This window comes from Triticum urartu, chromosome 5, assembly GCF_003073215.2.
Source record: "Triticum urartu cultivar G1812 chromosome 5, Tu2.1, whole genome shotgun sequence".
Taxonomy (NCBI): domain Eukaryota; kingdom Viridiplantae; phylum Streptophyta; class Magnoliopsida; order Poales; family Poaceae; genus Triticum; species Triticum urartu.
The window spans coordinates 605,332,535-605,356,325 of NC_053026.1; positions in this window are offsets into that span (position 1 = coordinate 605,332,535).

Below are 23,791 nucleotides of genomic sequence, written 5' to 3' on the forward strand. Positions count from 1 at the left end.
TACGGGTTGCGACTTGGCGCATATCTGGTTGTTGCCTGCTGAAGAGAAGGTGGACGAGCAACCAGCGGACATGGTTGTTGCGGCCAGAGCTTCTGATGCTAGGCAGAGTAAGTAGAGAAGAGGAGAAGCGAACGTTGGATATGTCAGTTTCATTACTTGCAGAGTAGCATAGCACCATATATAGTCATAGTCTAGGTTTGGATTTGAACCAGCTACAGGAGCATGTCTTTCTTTTTTCTAAAACTCGGCAATGTCTCATTACTGGTACACTAGCGTGTTCTGTACACCTTCCCAAGTCTTTGATTTTCTTTCCCTTTTTTGCGAGGAAGGAAGGAGGAAAAAATTGAGAGTTCCTGGGACTCGAACCCAAGACCTCTCGATTGAAAACCAAGGGTGCTAGTCAGTTATGTGGCGAACGTTCCCTGTGAGGAGGACGGCAGACAAACGCATTTTCCTCGCAGTTTTCTTCCTATAAAAAAGTATGCTACTTGGTGTCTGCTTAGTCAACAAACGATTGTGCCAACCTTGACTGTTGGATTGACATTCAACGTCTGTCGCATTTCTTCAGTCTCTTCTTCCTCGAGCCGCCAAAGCCAAACCAGCACCGGCGGGAACGCCTGCTCCCGCCTCCCACGTCTAGCTGTGATCTGCCCCGGCTCCTGTTCGTTCCTGTACGAGGCCTCACCATCGTCCTCCGCCTTGGTTCGCTCACCGCGGCGCCGCCCTTCGGTGTTGTCAACATGGTCAACAACCAAGAGGAATAAGGAGATGATTGTACATGGTGAGGATGACAGTAGAGACCCAGCAGCACGCGCAGTAATTTTGTTTTTTCGGGACGGAGAAGGGTATCAACTGGGTTGTGCGGGACCCGTGGCCCGTCTAGCCCAGGCTTTTATTTCATATGTTTAGCACATGACCAGCCAGTTTGTTTTTTCCTTTCTGAAAATTGCTAGCTAGCTATTTTTTTTGCAGAATAACCAACGTAGCCCTACTTGCTTTTCTACGCCCTGCTGGGCCGGAAATCTTTCAAGACAAGGAGGGATGCATTTTGCCCAGAAATGGGCTATAAGTAATAATAAATGGGCTGTAAAATGAAAAAAATACAACAAACAGACAATTAGTTCCAAAATACTGTTTTCTTTCGGATTTTGATATTTTAAATTTCATTGTTTTTGTGCAGGTAAAATTTCATTGAATTTAAATTAAGGTATATTTAGATTTACAATTAATTTTAATCTGGCTAGAAATTTCGGGCTGTATGCTGTTTGGGACAGATTTGGAGGCTGACTTGTGGGTCTACTAGGTTGACATGTACTTTGGATTTGTCAACTTAGTCCACAAACGATTCTAGCAGCAGTGACCGTTGGATGTTAATCCAACGGCCGTGCTGCTTCTTCAATATCTGATCTTCTTGCTCCAGCTGCCCAAACCAGCTCTGGTGGGATTGCCTACTCCCGCCTCCCATGGCCGGCTGTGTTGCCGTAGAGGCCGCACCGCCCCACCCTACTTCATTGCTGGCCAGGCCATTCCACAACTCACACACACCTCCTGTTATTTTTTGGCGACGGCAGTCGGACCAGTAAACCCTCGTACTCCCCACCGCGTGGGCAACCATTGCCGAGTCTTCCCCGGCTCCGTGTCATTCCCTTCCTAGGCCTTGTTGCCGTCCACCGCCATGGTGCTCTCGGCGCGGCCTGGTCAACTTGGTCAACGAACGACATCCATCGGCCGTGGACTGTACGCGCAAAATAATGATTCCTCCACCTGACAGCTGGGACCCACCGGAAGGGCCTCTGTATTTCGCGAAAAAAATGTTCCCCCCGCTGACATGTCAGACCCACCAGCTATATCTTCGGAAGCAACGAAGTGCCTCCTTATTACGCACAAAAAAATGAATACCCCCTGCTAGCTGGGACCCACCATAGTGGGAGGATGACTTGTGGGCCAACAAAGTTGACGAGGATGGAGGGCTTTGTCAACTTAGTCAATATGAACGATTCTAGCTCTAGTGACCGTACAATGTCCATCCAACAGCCGTAGTGCTTCTTTAACCTCTGGTCTTCTTGCTCTAGCTGCCCAAAGCAGCGCCGGTCGTGCCGCATGCTCCTGCCTCCCGTGGCCGGCTGTGCTGCCGCGGAGGCCTCACCGCCCCCTACTATTCCCAACGCTGGCTAGGCCCTGCGGCGACGGCAGCCTCACACCGCAGCCGAACCAGTGAACCCTCGTACTCCTCTCTGCACGGGCTACCACTACCGCGTTTTCCCCGGCTCTGGATCGTCCCCTTTCTAGGCCTCGCCGTCGTCCACCGCCGTGGTGCTCTCCGCGCGGCGTGGTCAACATGGTCAAGGAACGACTTCCATCGGAAGAGTACTGTACGTGGAGAGGCTGACAGCTGGGTCCACGGCCACAGCCCAGTTTTTTGTGATTTGCCAAGTAAGTCACTTTGTCAGGCCTGTTCAGCTGCAAATCTTTCAAGACGAGGAGAGCTTTCATTCAGCTGGTCGAGAAAATGGCCCATCAGTAATGAGAAATGGGCTGTACATTTTCAAAACACATCAAACCGGCAATTAGTTTCAAATATCTTTTTTTTCATTTCAAGATTTTAAATTACATTAATTTTTATGCGTGGAGCATTTGTTGGATTTTATATTGATATACATTTATTTTTAAAATCAGTTTGAATGTGAGTCGAAATTTCGGAATTAAAAACAGTTCGGACCGGACCGAAATATGCAAAATTTTGTATAATTTTTTAACCGTGGCCACAATTTGGGCTGTAATGCTAACAAAAAGAATATGGGCTCCCAAAAACCCTTAAGAATTAGCAAATGGGCTGAAAATTATTAGAAATAATGGCAGATGGGATGTATGCTGTTTTCCATAGATTTGAGGCTTTCCTCAAAAAAAGGTTGACGCACAAGCAGTGACTGTTGGATGTCCATCCAACGGCCGTCGTGCTTCTTCAATCTCTGCTCTTCCTGCTCCAGCCGCTCAAACAAGCGCCGGCGGGACTGCCTGCTCCCTCCTCCCCGCGGCCGGCTGTGCTGCCGCGCAGGCCTCAATGCCCCACCATACTCCCATCGCTGGCCTAGCCATCCCTCTACTCACCCACACCTGCTGTTATTCTCCGGCGACGGCAGACGAACCAGTAAACCCTCGTACAGTCGTACTCCCCTCCGCGTGGGAAACAACTGCCGAGTCTTCCCTGCCTCCGTATCGTTCCCTTCCTAGGCCTCGCCATCGTCCACCGCCCTGCTGCTCTTGGCGCGGCCTGGTCAACATGGTCAATGACTGACATGCATCTGAAGTGGACTATACGTGGAGAGGCCGACAGCTGGGTCCACGGCCGCACATAAGGAAATGCCTCCTTATTACGCACAAAATAATGATTCCTCCACCTGACATCAGGGACCCACCGAAAGGGCCTCTGTATATCGCAAAAAAAATGTTACCGCCGCTGACAGCTCAGACCCACCAGCTATATCTTCGCACGCAAGGAAGTGCCTCCTTATTACGCACAAAAAAAATGAATACTCCCCCTGTTAGCTGGGACCCAGCATAGTGGCAGGCTGACTTGCGGGCCTACTAGGTTGACGGGGACGGAGGACTTTGTCAACTTAGTCAATATGCACGATTATAGCTCCAGTGACCATATGATGTCCATCCAACGGCCATAGTGCTTCTTCAACCTCTAGTTTTCTTGCTCCAGCCGCCCAAACCAGCGACGGTCGTGCCTCATGCTCCTGCCTCCCATGGCCGGCTGCGATGCGGCGGAGGCCTCACCGCCCCCTACTACTCCCACCATTGGTCAGGCCATCCCTCTACTCACCCACACCGCATGTTACTCTGCGGCAACGGCAGCCTCACACCGTAGTGAACCAGTTCCCTCGTACTCCTCTACGCGTGGGCATCCACTGCCGCATCTTCCCCGGCTCCACGTCGTCCCCTTCCTAGGCCTCGCCGTCGTCCACCGCCCTGGTGCTCTCGGCGCGGTGTGGTCAACGTGGTCAAGGAACGGCTTCCGTCGGACATGGACTGTACGTGGAGACGCTGACAGCTGGGTCCACGGCCGCAGCAAGGAAGTGCCTCCTTATTACGTGCAAAATAATTATTCCTCCACCTGACAGCGGGGACCCACCGCACGGGCCACCGTATTTCGCCCCCCTTACTACTGGGACCCCACCAGCTACATCTTCGCACGCAAGGAAGTGCCTAACAGTCGGGATCCACCTGGTCGAAGCGTACGTAGCGTTGTCATTCTGGTCGCGAACGTGTACGTACATATATACTAGTCGATGTAGAGGCGCGCACGTGTCGTAGTAGAGGCGTGCACGTAGAATGTACACGTACGTACAGCGGCCAGGGTGCAAGAAAGAAAATACGGCCAGGTATGTTTACATACGGGCGGGGTCTCGAACGCCTACTCGCGCATACGTACGGCCAGGGCTCGTGTACATGGCTGGGTCGGAACAGAGAAACAGCATCGTCGTCGTGTTCATGGGGAGGCAATGGAATGCGTCGTGTTCATGGGGAGGCAACGGAATGCATCGTGTTCATCGGGAGGGCTTGGACGGAGCAGGCGATGGAAACGAGGCCTGGCGTACCGCACAACGGAGGAAACGGCCTTGTGTTCGACCGGCCACGTTCGAAATGGGATCCTGTTCATCGGGAGGGGTCTGGCGTACCGCAAAACGGAGAAAACGGACCTCCTACGGTCGAAACAGGGGTCTTGTTGATCGGGAGGGGTGTGGCGTACCGCAAAACGGACGAAACAGACTTGTGTTGGTGCGCTACGGTCGAAACGTGGGTCCTGTTCATCGGGAGGGGTGTGGCGTACCGCAAAACAGGAGTCCACAGGATACTATTCATCTCCACCGTCGACCCCCTCCAGCCTCCATGAGCTACTGTTCATCCACCGTCGACCTCCTCCAGCCTCCACCTGTGACTGTTCATCCACGGGCTCCTGTTCATCCAGCCTCCACCGCGCGCTACTCCATTGGCTACTATTCAACCAGCCCTCTCCACGAGCTCCTGTTCAACCACCCCTCCATGGCCTACTGTTCATCCTGCCCTCCATCGTCATTGTTCATCGTGCCCTCCATGGGGTGGTCCTGTTCATCCAGCCCTCCACGGGGTCCTGTTCATCCAGCCCCAACCGGCTCCATCGATCGGGGTCCTGTTCATCCAGAGGCAACACCACGGGGTCCTGTTCATCCACCCCCACCGGGAACTGTTCAACCAACCCCCCCTGCAACACTCACTATTCATCCAGAGGCAGCATCGACCGGCTTCAGTTAGCAGCAGTAGCAAAGGAATCGCTCGACCGGGTTCAGTTAACAGCCATCGATCGGTCGGTCGGGTTCAGTAAGGCATAGCCTGCAGTGTAATCACTCGGGTTCAGTTAGAGCCCAATGCCTCACTCGGGTTCAGTTAGAGACAATGCCTCGCACACACGCACGTATGTGTACGAGAGAAACGCGCATCGCTCAGCCCCGACCTCCCACCGTAACCGGGAACTCCCCGAAATTTTCCAACCCTCGCTTCTACCACGGTTTTTCCCGTCATGGGCGGCCCAAAGAATGTCATGCAGCTGCGTCTCCGGCCCTCCTAGGATGAAAAGCCCATTTTCTGTCATGATTTTTTGTCATAGAAGTAGTAGCCCACCACATCTATGATGATACCGGGTTTTGTCACAATTATCGTCATAGAAGTGCCATATGTATGACGGAAAAAATTTTCGTTCAGCCCAAAATGTCACGGATGTGTCTTTTTTTTGTAGTGGAGCAGGCTGCCGAGCGCAACCGGTTGGAAGAGCTGGAGCAGAATATGGGGGCGAGGGAGGCCGATCTTGCCACCAAGGCGCGAGTCCTGGCCAAAGACTGTGTGGCCTTCGCCGATCTCAAGAAGAGATCTCGCAAGGCCCTGAGGACGCTCTACAAGCATGGCCTGGAGAAGCCGTTGGACACTGATGAGGACAGCCCCGCCCAGCTGCTTCCTCCCATGGTGAAGGCGCTTGAGGAGGTCGTCGAGGGCCTCGGTCCCATGGCGGAGGCAGAAGCTCACGTTCTGTCTTCAGCCGCACTCACTCGCATCCTCAGCCACCTGCACCTCCGCGCCCCAACGCCCGCCTTGACGAGCTGCAAGAGCCTGTAGCTAAAGACCTCGGTGAAGCCGCCACCGTAGCTGTTCAAGGTCAAGTGGAGGCTTTGCTGGGGAAGTTCCGCGGATTTGTCTCCGATCCTCTGTCTGGCGATGCCGCGGATCCTATGGCTGGTGGTGAAGGTGAGAGCATCATCGCCCATGGGGGAGCACCTTCCGCAGGCAATGGCGACATCCAGGGGTGACCTATTCTTCTCGTTTCATTCCTGTGACATACATCAGGCCTCGTGGAGGCGTTCAGACTTTTCATTTGGTATTGTGAGAACAATATGCGTGTAATATTTGTTTCAAGATTTCGCGTTTTCCTTCCTATTCACTTTGTTCTGCGACGGTAGAGCCCGGCCCCGGGCATACCTCAATTGCCATTGGGCGGACCGGAGACCAGGACGGTCCAAGGAGTGAGGGGCTACGTGACTAATTAGGCTCTTGAGTCGCAATGCTCAGGAGTCCCCCTTGACGTGCGAATAGCATATAGGAGAGTTCATGAGGATAGATTAATGTTCTACGTCGGCAAAGCCCGGCCCCGCGCATACCTCTATCGCCAGTGGGCCGACCAGTGACCAGGACGGACCAAGGAGTGAGGGGCTATGTGACCAGTTAGGCTCCTGAGTCGCGATGCTGAGGAGTCCCCCTTGACGTTCAAACAATTTCCATACCTGCCCTCGCCGAGGCCTCGGGAGGGGCGCGCGACGCCCAGGTCTGAGGGACCTGGTTGGGTGGCATGCGCTTGGGTGTGACCCAAGCGCAGCCCCCGTGCCCAGCCCCCTCGCGCGACTCTCCCGAGGGGAGGCGTCATGGTGAGGCTGGGCGCTGAGCTCTGGGCTCCCTGAGGTTGGTACGACCGTGGGGTCGCCCTCAGTTGTTTATTACCAGCGCGGAGCATAGTGCCTCCGCTTGTGCGCGGGCATAGCCGCTCCTCGGCAGTGTCGACAGCCAGCGCGTAGCATGGAGCTTCCACTTGGGCGTGGGATAGGGGGCCCCCTCCGGGAGGAGCCCCCGGGGTGTGTGAAGCCCCGCCCTGACACGTGGCTTGCACGACAGGGCTGTGATACGTCCATTTTGCATCATGCTTTTATATCGATATTTATTGCATTATGGGCTGTTAGTACACATTATGTCACAATACTTATGCCTATTCTCTCTTATTTTACAAGATTTACGTAAAGAGGGAGAATGCCGGCAGCTGGGATTCTGGGCTGGAAAAGGAGCAAATATTAGAGACCTATTCTGCACAGCTCCAAAAGTCCTAAAACTTCACGGAAGACGTTTTTAGAATATATAAAAAAATACTCAGCGGAAGAAGTTCACTAGGGGGGCCACACCCTGCCCACGAGGGTGGCGGGCACGCCCTACCCCCTGGGCGCACCCCCTACCTTGTGGGCCCCCTGGTGTCCCTCCGGTGGCCATCTTCTGCTATATGAAGTCTTTGGATGGAAAAAAAATAAGAAGCCATCTGCTCAGACGAAACTCTGCCGCCACGAGGAGGAACCTTGGCAGAACCAATCTAGGGCTCCGGCAGAGCTGTTCTACCGACGAAACTTCCCTCGGGGATGGGGAGATCATCTCCATCGTCATCACCAACGCTCCTCTCATCGGGAGAGGGCAATCTCCATCAACATCTTCATCAGCACCACCTCCTCTCAAAACCCTTGTTCATCTCTTGTCTCCAAGTCCGGGATTGGTACTAGTAGGTTGCTAGTAGTGTTAATTACTCCTTGTAGTTGATGCTAGTTGGTTTATTTGGTGGAAGATCATATGTTCAGATCCTATATGCATATTAATACCCCTTGATTATGAACATGAATATGCTTTGTGAGTAGTTACGTTTGTTCATGAGGACATGGGAGAAGTCTTTCTATTAGTAGTCATGTGAATTTGGTATTCGTTTGATATTTTGATGAGATGTATGTTGTCTCTCCTCTAGTGCTGTTATGTGGACATCGACTACATGACACTTCACCATTATTTGGGCCTAGAGGACGGGATTGGGAAGTAATAAGTAGGTGATGGGTTGCTAGAGTGACAGAAGCTTAAACCCTAGTTTATGCGTTGCTTCGTAAGGGGCTGATTTGGATCCATATGTTTCATGCTATGGTTAGGTTTACCTTAATACTTTTGTTGTAGTTGCGGATGCTTGCAATAGAGGTTAATCATAAGTGCGATGCTTGTCCATGTAAGGACAGTACCCAAGCACCGGTCCACCCACATACCAAATTATCAAAGTCCCGAACGCGAATCATATGAACGTGATGAAAACTAGCTTGACGATATTCCCATGTGTCCTCGGGAGCGCTTTTCTCTATATAAGAGTTTGTCCAGGGTTATCCTTTGATACAAAAAGGATTGGGCCACCTTGCTGTACTTTATTACTTTTGTTTCTTGTTGCTTGTTACAAATTATCCTATCACAAAACTATCTGTTACTACTTATTTCAGTACTTGCAGAGAATACCTTGTTGGAAACCGCTTATCATTTCCTTCTGCTCCTCGTTGGGTTCGACACTCTTACTTATCGAAAGGACTACGATAGATCCCCTATACTTGTGGGTCATCAAGACTCTTTTCTGGCACCGTTGCCGGGGAGTGAAGCGCCTTTGGTAGGTGGAATTTGGTAAGGAAAAATTTCTATATTGTGCTGGAATTTACTGTCACTTTTACTATGGAAAGTAATCCTCTGAGGGGCTTGTTCGGGGTATCTTCACCCCGACCAGTAGAGCAAAGAGTTTCTCCTCAACCTACTGAACCTACTGAAAATGAAAATGAAAATGTTTGCTTTGAAATTCCTTCGAGTATGATAGAAAAAATGCTAGCTAATCCTTTTGTAGGAGATGGAACAAAGCAACCTAATGAGCATATAATATATGTGGATGAAGTTTGTGGATTATTTAAGCTTGCAGGTATACCCGGAGATGTTGATAAGAAGAAGGTCTTCCCTTTATCTTTGAAGGGAGATGCATCGACATGGTATAGGCTATGTGATGATATGGGATCATGGAACTATAAACGATTGAAATTGGAATTTCATCAGAAGTTTTATCCTATGCATCTTGCTCATCGTGATCGCAATTATATATATAATTGTTGGCATCGCGAAGGAGAAAGCATCGCTCAAGCTTGGGGGAGGCTTAAATCAATGTTATATTCATGCCCCAATCATGAGCTCTCCAGAGAAATGATTATTCAAAAATTTTATGCTCGGCTTTCTGATAGCAATCGCACCATGCTTGATACTTCTTGTGTTGGCTCTTTTATGATGAAGACTATTGAATTCAAATGGGATTTATTGGAAAGAATTAAATGCGACTCTGAAGATTGGGACCTCGACAAAGGTAAGGAGTCAGTGTTGGGGAACGCAGCAGAAATTTAATTTTTTCTACGCATCACCAAGATCAATCTATGGAGTCATCTAGCAACGAGGGGAGAGGAGTACATCTACATACCCTTGTAGATCGCGAGCGGAAGCGTTCAAGAGAACGGGGTTGATGGAGTCGTACTCATCGTGATCCAAATCACCGAAGATCCTAGCGCCGAACGGATGGCACCTCACGTTCAACACACGTACAGAGCGAGGACTGTCGGTGTCAAAACCGGCGGATCTCGGAAAGGGGGTCCCGAACTGTGCCTCTAGGCCGGATGGTAACAGGAGGCAAGGGACACGAAGTTTTACCCAGGTTCGGGCCCTCTTGATGGAGGTAAAACCCTACGTCCTGCTTGATTAATATTGCTGATATGGGTAGTACAAGAGTAGATCTACCACGAGATCGGAGAGGCTAAACCCTAGAAGCTAGCCTATGGTATGATTGTTGTTCTGTATGTTGTCCTATGGACTAAAACCCTCCGGTTTATATAGACACCGGAGAGGGCTAGGGTTACACAAAGTTTTTTACAATGGTAGGAGATCCACATATCCGTATCGCCAAGCTTGCCTTCCACGCCAAGGAAAGTCCCTTCCGGACACGGGACGAAGTCTTCAATCTTGTATCTTCATAGTCCAGGAGTCCGGCCGAAGGTATAGTCCGGCTATCCGAACACCCCCTAATCCTGGACTCCCTCAGTAGCCCCCGAACCAGGATTCATTGACGATGAGTCCGGTGCGTAGATTGTCTTCGGCATTGCAAGGCGGGTTCTCCTCCAAATTCCGTGTACCTGTTGAATAAAGTCCGTTTTCTTGTAAATGTTGCGCTCCTTGGCTTCTACGCCCAATAATGGCCGTCTCCCACGTGTCAAACGAATATGAAAAGTCTGAGTGTTTTTACATCCATGCCCCTAGACGCGTAAATGAGCCGCCCATTTAAGGGGACGAGGGTTTAGATCCAAACCACACCTTCTCCCCTTCGCGAGTGTTCATCAGAGCGCATCCGACAAAGGTCCATTCCACCATGGCCAGCCGTCACAACTCCTCCTTTCACCCTTCCAGCCCTCAGCCTGGATATTGGGAGAGATGCTCCATCCCGCATAGCGAGCTAGTGACGCTCCAGACCAAGGGGTTTCTCCCCCCGGCCTATATGGTCCCGGTTCGAGCCGGTCTTGCCATCTATAATGGCGGAGAGCAAGCGGAGAGTGCCCCTAATCCCTCCAAAGGAGAGCGGGTATGCCTTGTCCCTTAATTAATAAGAGGGATCGGATTTCCAATCCATCCGTTTCTCCGGGGGCTCCTGGAGTTCTATGGCCTCCAGCTACGCAATCTTACGCCTGCCTCCGTATTGCATATCGCGGGCTTCGTAGCCCTCTGCGAGCTGTTTTTGGGTGTTGAGGCTCATTTCGGGCTATGGAAAGAGCTATTCTCCCTTGTGCCCCATTCTCAGAAGGGGTCAATATATCAAGTGGACGGAGCCGAAGTGTGGCGCATCGCCGGGACCGGATATCTATCCGGAACCCCAAAGAAGGCGTCCGAGGACTGGCCTTTGGAATGGTTTTACATAGAGGACGTCCCGCTGCCGGATCCTGTCCGGATCGGCCTCCCTGAGTTCGACAGTGCTCCACTAAAGAAGCGCCTATGTTGGCGTCCACAGAGCCCTCAGAGGGAAAGTGACAAGGACGTTCTTTACCTGATGGGCCGGATAAGATTGTTAGCTCATTCCGGACTCACCATGATCGGGGTCATGGCCGCATGCATCATGCGAGGGGTGCAGCCGCTATAGTATAGAGGCCACCCCATGTGGGACTTCAACGGGGAGGACGACGCCACCCGCTACGGCCGTAAGGGGCCGGATTCGGCTGCGGCTCTAACAAAGACCTTGTCCGCTTTGTACAAGGGAGAAGAGGAGGAATTTCTCCGCGTCGACCCACAGGGTGGATTTTCTATGTACAATCCCCCAAGTTGGGTAAGTGGTCACATTCACTTACCCATCCGTTTTATATTCCCATTGTTAAATATTCAGTCTAACGACTTCAACGCAGGAACTGCGCCAGGCTGTTAAAGAAATAAACAGCCCACCTCCACAACCCGAGGACCTAGGACGGTCCCTCAACCCGGCCTCTCAAGAGGATCCGGACTTATCTATGGAGCTGATTGATGGAGTGTTCCATCAATTGAGCAAGGACAACGCCTTGGTGGCCATTATGGCCGATTACCCAGGGCTAATCCCGGCCTTCCAAGTAACTGAGATTGAAGTCCCAATACCCCGAATAGGGGTCCGCCCTCTCGTGTTTTCAGTTTCCTGATTACAACCGAGCTTTGCAGGGGAGGTTTTTGAGACGGGAGGCCGAACCTGCGGCGACAAGCCAACGAGGGGCCGTAGGGCCCCGTGGGCAGAAAAGAGGTGCAGTCCGGACCGAGGCGTCAGCGCAAAGGTATGGCGCGCCCCCCTATCCCAGGTGTTATACCTTCAAGGCATATTAACACTCGTGCTCTCTTCAGGACAAAGAGACCTCGCCGGACTATATCTGGAGAGGCTGCCAATCGCGCCTCCACCAGCCAGGCTCCAAAGCCTGGTCCGAAGGCGGAGGCGAACACAAGGCGCGCACCGGACGCTCCTCCGACGGAGGATGTGGACAGGTTGTCTGCCACCAACTCTGAGGTGCAGAGTGCCATGAACCAGAGGCGTCACCGGACAATTCTTCGCGACGCTTGTTTCTCCCAAGAGGCATTAGATGCCTTCAATTCGGGAGATGCGTACCTCCGTGCCGCTCAAAATAGTCTAGCCAGAGCCACGGAGCAATATGCAAAAGACATACGGGTAAGAAAATTTTGGTAATTATATATATATACCAGTAGCCCCCGAGACTTGAAACAGTTAGAATAACTGATTTAAGGATCATTTGTTATGTAGGTTCTTACAGAAAAGAATTCCCTACTGTCCCAGGAGCTGGAAGAGTGCAAAGCCCAACTTGAGGCCGCACTAGCCGCGGCAGGGGAGCCCAAGGAGACACCCTCTGGTAATATACACTTCGAAAGATAAGTATTTTGCGAAGCACGGCATGGGTGCGAATCTGACAAATGAAATTGCAGATGGCGCCAAATTGAATCCGGAAAGGCAACAACTCCTACGCCAGCTGAAGGCTGGTGAAAAGGTGCTGACAAAGGTGAGGCGGGAGAAGAACGATCTCCAAGATGCCAACACCAAGCTGGGCGTCGACCTGAAAGATGTTCGTGCCCAGCTGTCAGACTCCGTTAAGGACAATCGGCGGATTCGGCGCGGCATATTTAGTAAGTGCTTGAACGAACCTTTGAAAAAAAGTTCGGCGGGGAAGTCGACTAACAGAGTAATGTCTGTAGGTGTGCTAACAGGTCGTCCTGCATAGGAGATGCCCGGTTCTACGGGTGACCTTCTTCCCGAGCTCTTGCAACTGCTCGAGCGAGTTCGGCAGGCGATGCAAGGCGTCCCCAAGGCCTTGTGGCCATCCATCTCCATGCCCGAAGGTCTTGGAGAGCTTGCGGAGAAGCTAAAGGGAGCACGGCGGCGCTTCCGATTGTGGAAGATATCGGGGAGCCTGGGCCATGGTGAAGACGTGGTACACAAAGGCTGACCCCAACCACATGGCCGAGGTCGGTCGTATGGGGCCTGATGAGAAGGAGATCCCTGTAAGCTTAGTATACGGCCAAGTAGAATTGGCCGGAAAGTATTCCCAGCAGGATTGTAAATTAGACAGCCTGTTAGATGGTATTGAAGAGGAATACAATCAGTCAGAATGCCTTCTAGCCGGATTGTAGATCGTTTGTCATGGCCGACCTTTTCGCTTCAGCCTCGGGACCTGACGGTCCGGAGTGTGTCCGAATTCCCATGCGGTTATATAAGAACCGGGGAATGCATGGAGACCAGGCGTAGGGGTCATTAGTGCGTGAACAGACAAGTGCCCGACTAGTTATGTTATATTACATGGTTAGTAAGAAACATCTTCCAGGGAGAATAGTTCCGTTAGGGGTTCCTTTCCCTGGGAGGTATGCCCTAAAGTGCATGCCCAATCTGCGAAAAAGACGCGGGAAAAAGCATCTGGGGGCGCATAAATAAATAAGTGAAAAGATCATCTTTTAGGTCACCGACCGAATATTCCCTTAAGAACGCTAGCTTTCGGCTTCACCTAGTCTGAGGTACACATCCGGCTGATCCGGCAGTAACAATCGCAGAGGTGCTCCCTTTACCGCCTAGCCGAATAATCGGGAACGTAGGGGTAAGCACAGGAGCCAGGCAACCCAACTTGGCCAAAACTTAAGTAATATCGATGCATATAATGGTGAAGAAAAAGGTACATGCGGAAGTTTGACGCATGTGTTGGGCGTGAAGCCCGTATAAATAAGCTTCTGTTAAAAGAAGGCCCCAGGTTTAATGAGTGCGAATAGCACGTCATTTGATGAGCCTGTAAAGGCTATAAGAGAAAAGAAGGGGAGAAGGAGAGAAATATAAGACAGACAGTATATAAAAAATGGACAGAGGAAGGAGACGGACACAGAGTCCAGCGCTAGGCATAGAATCTTCGGAGACGGGCTGCGTTCCATGGGTTCAGGCTCGAGTCGGTTATCCGATGCATCTCGCAGGCGGTACGCTCCACCAGTCAGGACTTGGTCAATTATGAAGGGACCTTCCCACTTGGGCTTGAGTTTGTCCTTTTTCTTGTCCGGCAGGCGTAGAACTAATTCGCCAACATTGTAATTTTTGGCCCGTACTTCTCTGCTTTGGTATCTTCGAGCCTGCTGTTGATAGAATGCGGAACGGGTTTTTGCCACATCACGCTCCTCCTCCAATGCGTCCAAATTGTCCTGCCGATCGAGCTTGGCTTCTCTTTCTTCGTACATGTGCACTCGAGGTGAGTCATGAAATATGTCGCAAGGCAAAACTGCCTCTGCGCCGTACACCATAAAGAATGGTGTGTATCCGGTGGTGCAATTCGGCGTTGTCCGCCGCCCCCAGAGTATGGAGTCGAGCTCCTCTACCCAGTGCATATTAGATTCCTTGAGGGACCGCACTAATCTGGGTTTGATGCCGCTCATGATAAGACCATTTGCACGTTCGACATGGCCGTTAGTTTGTGGGTGATAGACGGAAGCATAATCGAGCTTGATGCCCATGTTTTTGCACCAGAGTTTTACCTCGTCGGCCTTAAAGTTCGTGCCGTTATCAGTGATGATGCTGTGGGGGACGCCGTAACGGTGTACAACCCCGGATATAAAGTCTATCACCGGTCCGGATTCGGCTGTCTTAACAGGCTTGGCTTCTATCCATTTGATGAACTTATCCACCATGACCAGTAAGTATTTTTGCTTGTGGGTTCCACCTTTATGGGGTCCAACCATGTTAAGCCCCCAGACCGCGAAGGGCCAAGTGATGGGGATAGTTTGGAGGGCGGTGGGTGGCATATGGCTTTGATTTGCAAAGAGCTGGCAACCGACGCATCGTTGGACTAAGTCCTGGGCGTCTGCCCGGGCCGTCGGCGAATAAAAGCCTGTACAGAAGGCCTTGCTTACAAGGGACCGAGCTGCAGCATGATGACCATCGAGTCCGGCATGAATTTCAGCCAGGAGGTTCCGCCCTTCCTCTTCGGAGATGCACCTTTGAAGGACTCCGGTAGTGCTTTTCTTATAAAGCTCTCCCTCGTGGACTTTGTAGGCTTTGGATCGCCGCACTATGCACCGTGCCTCATTTTGGTCCTCGGGGAGTTTCTGCCTAGTAAGGTAGGCGAGGAATGGTTCTGTCCACGGGGCGATGACGGCCATTATTACGTGGGCTGAAGGTGTTATTTCATTGGCAGAGCCTCTGATTGTGTCAGAATGTTCGGTGTCGGGCAGTGCGGTTGGGTCCGGGCTGTTATTGCTCGGCTCCCCTTCCCATACTACGGATGGCTTGAACAACCTTTCCAGGAAGATGTTGGGGGGACTACATCGCGTTTTGCGCCAATGCATGCCAGGACATCTGCCGCCTGATTATTTTCCCAGGCTATATGGTGAAATTCAAGCCCTTCGAACCGAGCTGACATTTTTAGGACAGCATTGCGGTAAGCTGCCATTTTTGGATCCTTGGCATCGAAGTCTCCATTTATTTGGGATATTGCGAGGTTCGAGTCCCCACGCACCTCTAGGCGTTGAATGCCCATGGATACTGCCATTCGGAGACCATGTAAAAGGGCCTCATATTCGGCTGCATTGTTGGAGTCTGTGTACATAATCTGGAGTACGTATTGAACTGTGTCTCCTGTGGGGGACGTCAAAACGACGCCAGCCCCTAGTCCGGCCAACATCTTGGAGCCGTCAAAATGCATGATCCAATTTGAATATGTGCCGTACTCTTTAGGGAGTTCGGCCTCCGTCCATTCTGCGACGAAGTCGGCCAAAACTTGCGACTTGATGGCTCGACGTGGCTTATAAGTCTGTCGAACGGGAGGAGCTCAATGGCCCATTTTGCAATCCAGCCCGTTGCGTCACGGTTGTTTATAATATCGATAAGTGGTACTTCCGAGGCTACTGTTATTGAACACTCTTGAAAGTAGTGTCGTAGCTTCTGGGATGCCATGAATACCGCGTACGCAATCTTTTGATAATGCGGGTACCGTGATTTGCACGGAGTGAGGACAGTGGTCACATTATAGACCGGCTTTTGAAGGGGGAATTTGTGTCCGTCCGTTTCTTGTTCGACGATGAGCACTGCGCTTACAACCTGATGTGTTGCTGCAATGTACAATAGCATTGGTTCGCCAATGTTTGGCGCGGCCAGGACTGGGTTTGTTGCCAATATGGCTTTTATTTTGTCGAGTCCTGCCGTGGTTGCATCCGTCCATTCGAAGTGTTCGGTGCACCGAAGGAGGCGGTAAAGGGGTAGGGCCTTTTCTCCCAAGCGGGAGATAAAGCGGCTTAGAGCAGCCACGCATCCGGTTAACTTTTGTATTTGTTTGAGGTCCTTTGGGATATCCAATTGTGACAGAGCTCGGATCTTGGCTGGATTCGCTTCAATTCCTCTACCGGATACAATGAAGCCCAAGAGCTTTCTGGCTGGAACGCCAAAAACGCATTTTTCCGGGTTGAGCTTGATGTCGTATGTTCGGAGGTTATCAAATGTGAGCCTCAAGTCGTCTACTAGAGATTCGACATGTCTTGTTTTGATGACCACATCATCTACATATGCCTCCACTGTTTTGCCAATCTGGTTTGCCAGACATGTCTGAATCATGCGCTGATATGTTGCGCCGGCATTTTTGAGCCCGAAGGGCATTGTGTTGAAGCAGAATGGGCCGTATGGTGTGATAAATGCCGTTGTGGCTTGGTCTGATTCTGCCATCTTGATTTGATGGTAGCCAGAATATGCGTCGAGGAAACACAACGAATCATGTCCTGAAGTAGCGTCGATAATTTGATCGATGCGGGGGAGGGGGAAGGGATCCTTTGGGCAAGCCTTGTTAAGGTCATTAAAATCAACGCACAGGCGCCAGGATTTGTCCTTCTTTGGTACCATCACCAGGTTTGCTAGCCAGTCCGGATTTTTTATATCTCTGATGAATCCGGCCTCCAATAGCTTTGCTAGCTCCTCTCCCATGGCATATATCTTAGGTTCGGAAAAAAGCCGAAGAGCTTGTTTAACAGGTTTTGAATCCTTTTAGGATATTTAAGCTGTGCTCGGCCAGCCTGCGTGGGATTCCTGGCATGTCTGAAGGGTGCCAGGCAAAAATGTCCCAGTTCTCTCGTAGGAACTCTCGCAGTGCGGCGTCTACATCAGGGTTTAACTGTGCCCCGATGGAAGCTGTTTTATTGGGGTCCGTTGGATGGACCTGGAATTTGACTATTTCGTCCGCCGGTTTAAAGGAGGTGGACTTGGATCTTTTGTCGAGTACCACATCGTCCCTATTCACCGTGGAGCACAGCGCAGTCAGTTCCTCAGCCGCTAGGGCTTCGGATAGTGCCTCGAGGGCCAGTGCGGCTGTCTTGTTTTTGGCGCGGAGTGCTATGTCCGGATCACTAGCGAGAGTGATGATCCCGTTAGGCCCAGGTATCTTGAGCTTCATGTACCCGTAATGGGGTATTGCTTGGAAGATTGTAAACGCTTCCCGCCCTAGCAGAGCGTGATAACCGCTGCTGAACGGAGCCACATGGAACGTGACCTCTTCGGACCTGTTATTATCCGGCGTGCCGAACACCACATCTAGTGTGATTTTTCCTATACATCGCGCTTCCCGACTGGGGATTATTCCTCTAAAGGTTGTTCTGCTTCGCTCAATGCGGTTCCATTCTATTTCCATTTTTTGAAGGGTTTCCTCATAAATGAGGTTCAATCCGCTGCCGCCGTCCATGAGTACCTTGGTAAGACGAAAGCCGTCCACTATTGGACTGAGGACCAATGCGGCTGGTGCTCGGGCTGTTCGGAATTTAGGTTCATCACTGGCGTTAAAGGTAATAGCTGTGTCACTCCATGGGTTTATTGTTGCTACTTGGTAGACTTCGGCAAGGCTGCGGAGTGTCCTTTTTCGCATATTATTTGATGCGAAATTCTCGAAGACTGTTAATACCGTATTGGTGTCTCTAGGGTGGCTTTCTGTGGCCTGCGGAATTAGGAGATCTTCGCCAATTTTGGCCACCCGCCGGAGTAACCAACATGCTCTAAGGCTGTGAGTTGGTGTGGTGTCCTCTGTACTGTGAATTTTATAGGGTCCATTAAGCCATCCTTCCAGTACGGTTCCATGCCCTGTAGAGGGTTTTTGCTTTTTGGTGTTTGACCCGGGTGTCTGCAATGATGCACCCTTTTATTTCGGACTGAGTTTGTATTCAGGGCCGGATTGTCCCAAAATTTTATTTCAGTTTTCCAGGCGCTTTCCATCGCACAGTACTTTCGTACAATGGACTCCAAGTCAGCGAAGCGTGTAATATCGCGGTGACTTATGGCGTTGAGGATTCCCTTGTCCGTGCAATTATTGCAGAAGATTGAGATTGCGTCGTCCTCACGGCAGTCCCTTATCCTGTTCCTAACCAGGAGGAATCTGGCCCAGTAATGATGTACTGTTTCTTCGAGCTCTTGCCTGATTTGGGATAGATCGCTTATGTTCGGGTGGATGGGTGGAATTAAATCCGAAGCCTCACCCAATCTGAGGCTCAGAGGCCAAGGAATTTCCGAACTCGAAAATTTGGATTCCTGGATGTTGTCCAATGAATCCAGCCCGTCGCCTGACTCTAAGTTCAGGTCTTGAGTGATATCCTCCCCTCCGCGGGTATCCGGCTTGGAGGGATCGGGAATCTGGATGTAGCTAGTCCTTAAGATAGATGAAGGGTCGCCGCACTGTCCCTCTACCACGGCAACGTGATGGGTGACTTGGGGAGAGTTAATCTCTCTCAGATCGGGTTTAGGCCCAATCTGGTCATAATCCCTAGCGACTCCCAGGGCGGCGATGCAATCCAAGAGCTCGTTTATGGAGGAGAGCTCCATTGGATCTAACTGCTCGGCGAGTTCTGAGCTGACATGAAGATTGTTTTCGATGGCTCAAGAGGTCATCGTCGGCGCAGAAGCCGAACAGGCGGTCATAAGAAAACCACCTAGCCGGAGGGTTTGGCCGATAGCCAAAGCTCCCCTAGCAACGGTGTCGTCTTTAAAGACGGGGCGAGGCATCCTTCCTGATGGCGACAACACAGAGGAACTCTCAATGAAAGCACCAATGTCTGTGTCAAAACCGGCGGATCTCGGGTAGGGGGTCCTGAACTGTGCGTCTAGGCCGGATGGTAACAGGAGGCAAGGGACACGAAGTTTTACCCAGGTTCAGGCCCTCTTGATGGAGGTAAAACCCTACGTCCTGCTTGATTAATATTGATGATATGGGTAGTACAAGAGTAGATCTACCACGAGATCGGAGAGGCTAAACCCTAGAAGCTAGCCTATGGTATGATTGTTGTTCTGTATGTTGTCCTACGGACTAAAACCCTCCGGTTTATATAGACACCGGAGAGGGTTAGGGTTACACAAAGTCGGTTACAATGGTAGGAGATCCACATATCCGTATCACCAAGCTTTCCTTCCACGCCAAGGAAAGTCCCTTCTGGACACGGGACGAAGTCTTCAATCTTGTATCTTCATAGTCCATGAGTCCGGCTATCGGAACACCCCCTAATCCAGGACTCCCTCAAGGACGTCTCCCGCTCCATGATCCAACAAGGTGTATGGATAGGTTGAGGAAGAGGGCTCCAACAGTAGCACGACAACGTGGTGGTAGTGGAGCTGCAGTACTCCGGTAGGGCTTCGCCAAGCTCTTGCGGAGGAGGAGAGGTGTTGGGGAGGGGAGGGGCTGCGCCTTGGATGGTGTGTGCATCCCTCCCCTTGCCCCTCTATATATAGGGGAAGGAGGAAGGGGGCCGTCCCTCTCTAGATGAGATCTAGAGGGGGGCGGCGGCCAAGGGGAGGGGGCTTGCCCCCCAAGCAAGGGGGGCGCCCCCCTTAGGGTTTCCCCCCCAACCCTAGGTGCATGGGCCCAAGGGGAGGATGCGCCCAGCCCATGTAGGGCTGGTTCCCTTTCCTCTACAGCCCATTAGGCCCTCCGAGAGAGGTGGCCCCATCCAGTGGACCCCCGGAACCCCTCCGGTGGCCCCGGTACAATACCGATATGCCCCCGAACCTTTCCAGTGACCGTATGACAACTTCTTACATATAAATCTTCACCTCCGGACCATTCCGGAACTCCTCGTGATGTCCGGGATCTCATCCGGTACTCCGAACAACATTCGGTAATCACATACAAGTCTTCCTAATAACCCTAGCGTCATCAAACCTTAAGTGTGTAGACACTACGGGTTCGGGAACCATGCAAACATGACCGAGACAACTCTCCGGCCAATAACCAAAAGCGGGATCTGGATACCCATGTTGACTCCCACATGTTCCACGATGATCTCATCGGATGAACCACAATGTCGAGGATTCAAGCAATCCCGTATACAATTCCCTTTGTCAATCGGTGCGTTACTTGCCCGAGATTCAATCATCGGTATCCCAATACCTCGTTCAACCTCGTTACCGGCAAGTCACTTTACTCGTGCCGTAATGCATGATCTCGTGACCAACTACTTAGTCACACTGAGCTCGTTATGATGATGCATTACCGAGTGGGCCCAGAGATACCTCTCCGTCATACGGAGTGACAAATCCCAGTCTCGATTCATCCCAACACAACAGACACTTTCGGAGATACCTATAGTGCACCTTTATAGTCACCCAATTACGTTGTGATGTTTGGTACACCCAAAGCACTCCTACAGTATTCGGGAGTTGCACAATCTCATGGTCTAAGGAAATGATACTTGACATTCAGAAAAGCTCTAGCAGACGAACTACACGATGCTTAGGATTGGGTCATGTCCATCACATCATTCTCCTGATGATGTGATCCCGTTATCAATGACATCCAATGTCCATGGTCAGGAAACCGTAACCATCTATTGATCAACGAGCTAGTCAACTAGAGGCTCACTAGGGACATGTTGTGGTCTATGTATTCACACATGTATTATGATTTCCGGATAACACAATTATAGCATGAACAATAGACAATTATCAAGAACAAGGAAATATAATAATAACAATTATTATTGCCTCTAGGGCATATTTCCAACAGTCTCCCACTTGCACTAGAGTCAATAATCTAGTTACATTGTGATGAATCGAACATCCATAGAGTTCTGGTGTTGATCATGTTTTGCTCGAGGGAGAGGTTTAGTCAACAGATCCGCGACATTCAGGTCTGTATGCACTTTACAAATATCTATGTCTCCATTTTGAACATTTTCATGAATGGAGTTGAAGCGACGCTTGATATGCCTGGTCTTTCTGTGAAACCTGGGCTCCTTGGCAAGGGCAACAGCTCCAGTGTTGTCACAGAAGAGATTCATCGGGACCGATGCATTGGGAATAACTCCTAGGTCGGTAATGAACTCCTTCACCCAGATTGCTTCTTGTGATGCCTCCGAGGCTGCCATGTACTCCGCTTCACATGTAGATCCCGCCATGACGCTTTGCTTGCAACTGCACCAGCTAACTGCCCCACCATTCAAAATATACACGTATCCAGTTTGTGACTTGGAGTCATCCAGATCTATGTCGAAGCTAGCATCGACGTAACCCTTTACGACAAGCTCTTCGTCACCTCCATAAACGGGAAACATATCCTTAGTCCTTTTCAGGTACTTCAGGATATTCTTGACCATTGTCCAGTGTTCCATGTCGGGATTACTTTGGTACCTTACTACCAAACTTACGGCAAGGTTTACATCAGGTCTGGTACATGATACATCTCCGTCGTATCTACTTTTCCAAACACTTTTGCCCTTGTTTTGGACTCTAACTTATATGATTTGAATGGGACTAACCCAGACTGACGCTGTTTTCAACAAAATTGCCATGGTGTTTTTTTATGTGCAGAAAACAAATATTCTCGGAATGATCTGAAACTCCACGGAACATCTTAGAAAAAAAATAAAAAAATCCTCGCCAAAGATGAAGACCAGGGGGCCCACACCCTTCTCACGAGGGTGGGGGGTGCCCCCCTACCTCGTGGGCCCCCTGGAAACCTTCCGACGCCAACTCCAACTCTATATATTTGTTTTCGGAGAGAAAAAAATTAGAGAGAAGAAATCATCGCGTTTTATGATGCGGAGCCGCCGCCAAGCCCTAAAACCTCCCGGGAGGGCTGATCTAGAGTCCGTTCGGGGCACCAGAGAGGGAGATTCGTCGCCGTCGTCATCATCAACCATCCTCCATCACCAATTTCATGATGCTCACCGCCGTGCGTGAGTAATTCCATCGTAGGCTTGCTGGACGCTGATGGGTTGGATGAGATTTATCATGTAATCGAGTTAGTTTTGTTAGGGTTTGATCCCTAGTATCCACTATGTTCTGAGATTGATGTTGCTATGACTTTGCTATGCTTAATGCCTGTCACTTGGGCCCGAGTGCCATGATTTCAGATCTGAACCTATTATGTTTTCATGAATATATGTGAGTTCTTTATCCGATCTTGCAAGTCTATAGTCACCTACTATGTGTTATGATCCGACAACCCCGAAGTGACAATAATCGGGACCACTCCCGGTGATGACCATAGTTTGAGGAGTTCATGTAATCACTATGTGCTAATGCTTTGTTCCGGTTCTCTATTAAAAGGAGGCCTTAATATCCCTTAGTTTCCAATAGGACCCCGCTGCCACGGGAGGGTAGGACAAAAGATGTCATGCAAGTTCTTTTCCATAAGCACGTATGACTATATACGGAATACATGCCTACATTACATTGATGAATTGGAGCTAGTTCTGTGTCACCCTATGTTATGACTGTTACATGATGAACCGCATCCGGCATAATTATCCATCACTGATCCGGTGCCAACGAGTTTTCCATATACTGGTTCTCGCTTATTTACTTTCCGCTGCTACTGTTACAATCACTACAAAATACCATAAACATTACTTTTGTTGTCTTTACTTTTGTTGCCACTACCACCACTATCATATTACTTTGCTATTAAACACTTTGCTGCAGATACTAAGTTTCCAGGTGTGGTTGAATTGACAACTCAGCTGCTAATACTTGAGAATATTCTTTGGCTCCCCTTGTGCCGAATCAATAAATTTGGGTTGAATACTCTACCCTCGAAAGCTGTTGCGATCCCCTATACTTGTGGGTTATCAAGACTAATTTCTGGCACCGTTGCCGGGGAGCATAGCTCTATTCTTTGAGTCACTTGGGATTTATCCCTTAACTACGAGGGGAGGTAAGGAACTGCCATCTAGCTCTGCACTTGATTCACCTTCTTTTATGAGTAAGTTTGCGACACCTACATCTGCTTCTGCTATTCGTTCTGATATGTCGCGTGTTATTGATGATCCCACTTCTGCTATGCATGATACTTATGATGAAACTACTTCTATGCCTGATACTACTTTGTCCCTTGGTGAATTTCTTGATCAAGAAATTGCTAGGGCTAGAGAAAAAGAAATTATTGAATCTGAATACGATGATGATAGTGATGATGAAAATATGCCTGTTATCCCTGAGGGTTATCTTTTTGATATGGAATCTTCTGCCGTTATTTTAGCTTGCAGGGATAGATATGAGCTTAAGAGGTTATTAGTTAAATGGAACAAAGAATCACTTAGAGATAAAATGAAACCCGACCCTGCTTTTGCTACTTCACCTATATGTGTTCCTGATAAAGATTATGAATTCTTTGTTGATCCTGAT